Source organism: Pteropus alecto, unplaced genomic scaffold (genome assembly GCF_000325575.1).
Source record: "Pteropus alecto unplaced genomic scaffold, ASM32557v1 scaffold185, whole genome shotgun sequence".
Taxonomy (NCBI): Eukaryota; Metazoa; Chordata; class Mammalia; order Chiroptera; family Pteropodidae; genus Pteropus; species Pteropus alecto.
The window spans coordinates 830,838-838,696 of NW_006438088.1; the positions used below are offsets into that span (position 1 = coordinate 830,838).

A 7,859-nucleotide genomic window follows, 5' to 3' on the forward strand; every position below is an offset into this window, starting at 1 on the left:
CGTGGACCCCCCGGCTTTGTGTCTGTCGGTCTCGGCGTGTTTTGTCCCGGTTCAGGCTCCTCTAAAAAAACGGCAGGGAGGAACGGGAGGCGGACACCAGCCCCTCGCTCCACCTCCTTGACAGGGGTTTTCCTCCTTCTCCTCCCCTTTCTCCCTCCGGCTCTCCGCAGCCCTTTCTCCTCCCTCTTCCCTCCCTCTCTCCTCCCGGGTCTCCGGGTTTCTCTCGAGTGTCACGTTACTGCCTCTGCCTGGGGAGGGGCGGGGGGCGCGGCGATGAATCGCAACAAGGAAGAAAGTTTCTGGGTGTTTTTTTCCTCCCCCCTTTCTCAACAATCTGGCCTCAGTTCCTGCGCCACCAGCGACCTCTTGGGGGCCCCGCTGACTTCCCTCTCGTAAACAGTCACGGGCAGGAAGGAGCACGACTTCTTTTACCATATAGACATATATATATATTTTCATTTCGGTAACTCGATTCACCTTCTGTTCATCCCGAGCTGTTCGCCAAAGGCCGACAAAAGGTACTAGGATATAGATTCAAGGCTTTGCTGACATGATGACAGAGCAAGCGGTGTAAATTAGAATTCAACACGCCCCATAGCGCCAGGCTCGTCGCCCCGACTCCTGGAAGAGAAACACAGCTTTCTTCTCGCTCGCCCTCGCCCCACAGCTAACTGCTCATCGACGGTAGTGACCAGAGAGACAGGATGGGGGTGGAGAGGGGGAGGGGATACAGAGCAGACCCAGGGAGGTGATATGCCGCTAGCAGATACGAAGGGGAAAGAGCCCTTACACACCCACTTCATCTCTGCCTCCCTTCCGTCCAAGGGAAGCTCCCGGACCTGAAAGGCTACGTCAAATACAGATCCGCTGATGGGGATGGGAGATGCACCGACAGGGCTGCTCTCATCAGCCAGTCTTTCAGTAAGATTAATTTATTGCCATATAGAGAAGCTGTACCACCTGAGGCTTAAGCGACTTGCCGCAAGGTCACAGAGCTACTAGGTTGGGAGCCGCACGGACCCGTTTGATCCCCAAGCCCACTATACTAACCACTGCACAGTCGTCACCCAGCCAGGGCCCTTTTCCTCATAACTTGCATGGTGACTGAAGGATAAGATATAACTCATTTAGCCCAGGCCACACCAAGAACACGAAACCTCAATTTCTGGTGCCTGTTGTCTCTGGCTCCCTACACTCTCCACGGTACACTCTGAGTAACTGACAACCCCATTAAAGGAAGAACCAGGAATCAGGGGCTGCCATCATCTTATCACTGTGTTCCTGAAAACCTTTATAAAGTTGGGTAGCTAAAAAATTTTTCTATGGGAAATTAGGGAATAGAATCTTGAGACCAAGAATTTAGAATTTATGAATAATATAGTTGAACCAAAATTTATACATGAGTATCTCCGATTCCCGATCTGAAACCAGTGAAGAGACACATGGATCATAAGCTGGAGAGAGTTATAGATCAGATAGGAAGTGTCACACGCATCCACACACACATGCAAACTCACATGTGCATGTGCACAAATTCTACTTCGCAATTCTGTGTCACCCCGGCCCACTTTTTCAGGGATGGAAACACTACTTTGGGCACTCCCCCAAAAGGAAGCCTCTCAGTTCTGTCGCAGAAAATCCTAAATAGAGTGTTAACCATTTCTTTCACATTTTTGCATGAATCAGAAATTTAGTTAGCTTAACACGAACATTTTAGGAATTTCCACGCCCCTGCGAGAATTGAGCCAATCAGTCATTGCCCGTTAACGTGAACTAGCACACTAAGTAGCCGGAAGAGGCTCCCAGTGAATAATTTTTGAGTTTATGAAGAAGGACTAGTTCAGAGACCACGTTTAACAAATCTGTCCTGTACCTGAGGCTGGCCTCCTAATGTGCAAGATCCTCCGGGCTTACAAGGCCTGCGGGAGCTCTGGAGACTTCTCCCACAAAACGTATTAGGAAACCTCCCAATTCTTTCTCCCAAGGACAGCAATCTGAGCAACAGCGAGGTTCTAACAGGGAGATGGAGCAAGAAGGAACTAGGCAACTCAAAAAAAAAGAAAAAAAGTAAGTATGGGAATAAAAGTTATAAAAAGAAAAACAATGAAAAATTGCGAGGAAAGTACAAGAGGGCAAGGTCCGCCTTAGAAGAAACAAGTTATGACATGAAGAATTTTAGAGAGGGAAAAGCAGGTCAGTTTTTAAAAGACGTCACTAAAGGACACAGTTGCCTTAAACAAAAAACTCACAGGAGGTAAAAAAAAAAAAAAAAAAGATGTCAAAATTCAAAAAAGTTTTACATGGAAAAAAATCTTTATATTTTCACCCAACAAAAACTTAGATATTTGGGTAGCTTGGTTCTTTGAAGTCACGTAAATGTCCCTTCAAAAAACACCTTTTAATTTAAGGTGTTTTTATGCTGATGAATGGTATCTTTATGCAAACTAGTTAATAAATCTATTAATTATAGGAATTTGGGAACAATTTTTGTGTATTTATCATATATTTTATTTAATACCTTGACCTTCATCCAATAACTTGTGCTTCTTCATCGTTTCTCTTTCTGGTGACTCGTCACCTCTCTCACTGGAACCACTCATTTAAGCAATCACACCCTCTAACCACCATCGCCTTCCATCCTTCTGCTTAGCTTCTCAAGTGCCCACGCTCTCGCAATTTTACAATCTTTTCGAGCACCGTCAACTTTTTAATCACATCACCCACCTTGCGTGTTTACTTCCCACTTTATCCAGTATTGATTCCTGATCCATTGTTCTGATCCCTGTCTTGCAAACATCCCTGCATACTCAGTACTTGTCTGGCAAAACCCACTCAAACCCAGCAGTGCCACCGGATCGGATTACAAAGGGCACACCACTTTCTTAACTGCACAGATTTCAAACGGATGTTCGCTGTTACTGCCCAGCAATTTTACTCTCTCAAACGACAACTTCACACTTGTCTCTCTTCCTTCAAATCTCTTCATTTCCACCCTCTACTTTTATTCCTTCAGTCTCAGCTGATGACCTGGCCTCAGAATTGATTGAGAAAACAGAAGCAGTAGGACAGAAGCTCCCTCATTTCCCACCAATCTATGCCCCATGCTCTCTGCCTTCCTTCCCATTCTACTGTGTCCCTCCCTGCTTCTAACAAGACCAATCCGCCACTGCCCTGGCCTCTTTTTTTATATAGATCTTTCTTTATTTCCTTCAGTATAAACTTTTTTTTTTTAAATGTGCTGTGAATTCATCAGATATAACCATTTAGGATTGTTCATACTACCTCTACTAGTATGGACAAATAAATTTATAGGCATTATTTTGAATGTACGGTGTCTATTTCAATTAGCATAATTTTATTTAAAGAGTTGTTAGGTTGTCTGTGTTGGCATTTTCAGGTGTACTTTATGAGTCAAGCTTCTGAAGTATCATTTTGAGCCCTGTTCCTACTTTGCTAGCAGTTGGGTAGCCAATCTATCAGAATCCAAGATTCCACACATCCATAAGAGAAAGACATTACAACCTATCTTGGCCAAGTCCAAGAACCACACCATGCACAGCCAGTCCTTAAAATGGCACAGAAATGGCATCAAGAAACCTCAATCGCAAAGATATGACTCTCTTAAGGGGGTGGACCCCAAGTTCCTAGGAACTTGCATTTTGCAAAGAAGCACAACAAGAAGGGGCTGATAAAGATACAAGCCAACAATGCCAAGGCCAAGAGTGCATGTGCTGAGGCTATCAAGGCCCTCATAAAGCCCAGGGAGGTCAAGCCCAAGATCCCAAAGGGCGGCAGCTGCAAGCTCAGTAGACTTGCTTACAGGGCTCACCCCAAGCTTGAGAAATGTGCTCATGTAGTTATTGCCAAAGGTCTCAGGCTCTGCTGGTCAAAGTCCAAGGCCAAAGCCACAACTCAAACCAAGTCTCAGGCTGTGGATGCAGCTCCACCTCCAGCTCAGGCTCAGGCACCAGCTCCCCAAAGTGCCCAGGCCCCTACAAAGGCTCCAGAGCAGAAGTCTCTGTCTGCTGACACGAGGATAGAAGGACTGTATTGGGCTGGTGTTCTCCCGTGCTATTTGTACAAATAAACCTGAGGCAGAATCTGTCAAAAAACAAATAAATAAACAAAAAATCAAACAGCTTAAATAAAGTGGTCATTAAGCAAATGAAGACCTAGCCTGCTCTATGGAGTCTAATTTTTGGAAACACTTAATTCATTTTAGGGGGGGAAAATCTCAGTTAAGGTATTTATTTGTGTTTATCCAAACAAGCTGCAAGTACCAATTTGAAAATAGAAGGGTTTTTTCCTCAATAAGAGTACATTCTTTAATAGGGCTATATTTGAATAAGAATTCCACATAAATGGAATATAGAATACACACCTTAGCACAAGAAAGCAAGGAATATTTAACATTACAAAGACCAGACATTCAGTTGATTCAACCATGATGAGTTACCCTTCCAACCAAATACTTATTTTTTATATTTCATACAAATGTTGCAGTCAGTTCTGTATATGCTAACAATCATATGCAGTTCTAACATTCAGTCATGTGAAGCACACAACTATTTCCAAAAGGATATGTAATGCAGTCTTCATTTCAGAGGAGCAGAAGTGACTGAATCGCTGTCTGCTCTTTAACCTTCCATTAACCATTTCGTTGTCTCCTCAAGGCCGGTGCCTTTGGTTGCTGAAGTTTTGAGTATTTGCCATTTTCCGTCCTTCAAGACAAGTAACCCAAGTGAATGCGCCATCTCTGAGGGAGCAGTGTCCTGTTCCATGTCCTCCTTATTTGCAAACACCACAGAAATGACTTTTCTCGGTTCTTCTTCCTCCAACATGGCAATTCACTCTGATTTAGAAATGCCAGTTCAGTCTCAGTCACAACTGTCTACTACATAAATGACTGCACCTGTGCTTCAATAGTAACATCTCCAGTACGACCCGATACTTGGCTGTCCCGCTAAATCCCAGACCTAGCATTTAAGGTTCTCATATGTTACCATCTCAACATTAAATTCAATGGTAGGAATAGCAGTAACGCCTTCTCCAGCCTCTAATCTGTACAAAATTGTAGTATTTATTGCTACATCTAATCCCAAAATTAAAATCCTCATTTCCTGGATTCTTTCACTCTGTATCTAAATTGCCTATAGGCTCTACTTTCCAAAAAATATCCAGAATCTGACCTCCTTTGCTACCGCTCTGGTCCAGGCCACCATCCTCTCTCACTTGGATTAGTGCAATGGCCTCCCATATCAGTTGTGTTTACGTTTAGCTGTGTATAATTAAAAAACTATATAAAAAAAAAAGAAGCTTAAACAAAATGTAGATGCATTTCTCTCTTCTGTAAAACAAGTCCAGAAATAGGCAGTCTTAGAGTTGATGAGATGTTTCCATACTCTCATCAGGGGCATATTGTAGCTATCTGTTCTACCCAGCCTCAGGGTGTGCTTCCATTTTATTTGTTTATTTTTTTGTGGTTTCCCTTTTAAAGGTCACCTCATGAGTTACGATGGCCACAGAAGCTCCAGCCATTACATGTCTGTTCCAGGCTGGCAACGGGAGGAAGGAGTAAAAGAGGAAAAGAAAACTTTGTCCCAGAGGAGTAGGTTCTTTTTAAGCACCGCCCCCCAAATACTACCAATTGTCTTCTTTGAGTTCTTTGGCCAGAACGTAGTCACTAGCCTATGTCCAGTTGTAAGGGACGGCCAGACTATAGAGATTTCAGCTGGGAACATTGCTGCCACCAACAAAATCAGGATTCTATTACTTAAATAAGAACGGACAGATGATGATCAAGTGGCAATCAGCAGTCCCCGCTATTCCTTTTCCTCCTCCCAGCCTTTTGCTCTGTATTCCATTCCTCTCCAAGCAGCCTGAACGTAACTCCTCTGCTCAAAACTTGTCGATGGCTCTCGACACACTTAGATTCAAAGTCACAGTCCTGCTAGTGACCTACAAAGTCCTGTGCCAGCCCCCTGACCTCATCTCCCATCACTTTTCCCTACTCGTCCTGCCCCATTGCTATTCATCAGACAAACAAAACTTGCCCCTTCATTAGGGCCTTTGCATTTGTGGTCCCCTCTTCCTAGAAGTTCTTCTCCCAGATCTCCAGGTAGCTTGCCTTTGACTTCCTTCCAGTCTCTCTGCAATGCTGTCTTGTAAAAGGAGTGCCCCATACACGGTGCACACGCATATCTACATTCTCTGTTCCCTTGGCCTTCTTTAATGTTCTCCATCGAACTTACCCTGTCTGAAACGTTAGTATTTTTCGGTTGTTGTGTATCTCTCCTCACTAGAAAACAAGCATCGTGGGAGCTGTGATTTGGTCTCATTCATACACTGCTCTTTTCCCAACTCTTAGGATAGTGCTGACAGGTAGTGGTCACTCAATGAATATTTGTTGAATGAAAAGGTTAGTTTTTAATATGAAGAGTCTAAAGCTCAGTGGGTCAAATCTCATTACTCTGTGACTGGCCAATTGGGGATGAGAGGTTGCGGGTGGGGTGGGGAGTGGAGAGCAGGTCTGCATCCTGTTAGAACATTCAAATGATCATCAAAGGAATTGTTTGAAATTAAAAATATATCTGTTAAAAGAAGAAAGAATAAATGAATCCCTCACCACATTCATGAACCCTAGTCTAACTACCAATTCAACTATTCCCTGTGATTATGAATGCTTCATGGAATCGTAAAAAGAATATGAATCCATTGTTTTTGCCTGGTGTCACCATTTACTTTGGCATAAGTGCCCTTATCTTCCGTAGCTTATTTCAAGGACTGAGGCATTCGCTGTCTTGGAAAACCAAGCTCTCTGAGCTCTGGCCTTGAAAGACCACCAAGGTTGCCTTTGAATCCTCTTCTTTTACTGCTTGGCTAAAAATAGGGCTGTTTCACGAAAGTTTTTGAGTGGGAATGCCCATATTGCAATCACAAGCCAGCCTGATCTTTTTCTCTGCCTTGGAATTGAAAGTCAAATGAGAGAATAGGTTTTAAGACCCTGGTCATTGTGTCTATGGGAACTTGGTCTTAGGGTCCCTGCACGCTCCCCAGTTGCAGCAACCCTTCTGCACATAGCTACATAAAGAACAAGAGGCGCACTCCACCCATGCACCCTCGTTACTCTGCTCCCTCTCTTGAGAAGAAAAGACATACAAAAACAAGCAAGCCAGCCAATAAAGCAAGCATTAAACAAAAGGGTCTTTTAAATCTTGAGTGTTTTATAATTAATAATAATAGCTAAACTCTGTGAATAATGCTATGTTCCTAGAGTGTTCTAATGACTTCACATGAATAAAGTCATTTAATCCTTACAACAACCTCATTCTGTAGGCACTGTTATTTTCCTCCATTCTACACATGAGGAAACAGACAATAAGAATAATGGATATCGGCCACATGAGACCTTGACTGGAAGGCTTCCCGGAGGAGGTGGCCCATGAGCTAGATTGTAGGATGAGTAGGATTTATAGCTGGGTGGTAGCCCAGAGGGCATTCTGAGTAATGAGAACTGATTGAGAAAGAGTACAAAGAGGTGTCCAGGGGCCAATGATGAGCCTGCCAGAGGAAGGAAAGCAGAGATCTATGAAGCTGCATCATTGCTAAGAAGGGGGGACCCCCACACACAAGAACCAATTGGAGTTTGTCCAAAGGTTCTTTAGAGATTCACCCCCTTGGTGCCAGTGCCCATAGAACTTTTAGCTCTTAGGCAAGCGTTCAGCTGAAATCGTTGATTCTATTTTAATTAAATGGATGCTGCAGAGAAAGCAATATTAATATAAGGAGTGCACAAGAGACAGGCATGGCTTAGATTGTTGCAGAAAACCACTTATCCACAAAGACACAGTTAAGTGCAG

At 43.6% G+C, this 7,859-nt stretch overlaps 2 pseudogenes; one reads left to right on the plus strand and one right to left on the minus strand.

The window, feature by feature from the left end:
• Window positions 1-2,023: 2,023 nt before the first annotated feature.
• Window positions 2,024-4,087, plus strand: LOC102896956 (annotated as a pseudogene).
• Window positions 4,088-4,637: 550 nt separating this feature from the next.
• Window positions 4,638-5,117, minus strand: LOC102897198 (annotated as a pseudogene).
• Window positions 5,118-7,859: the final 2,742 nt, after the last annotated feature.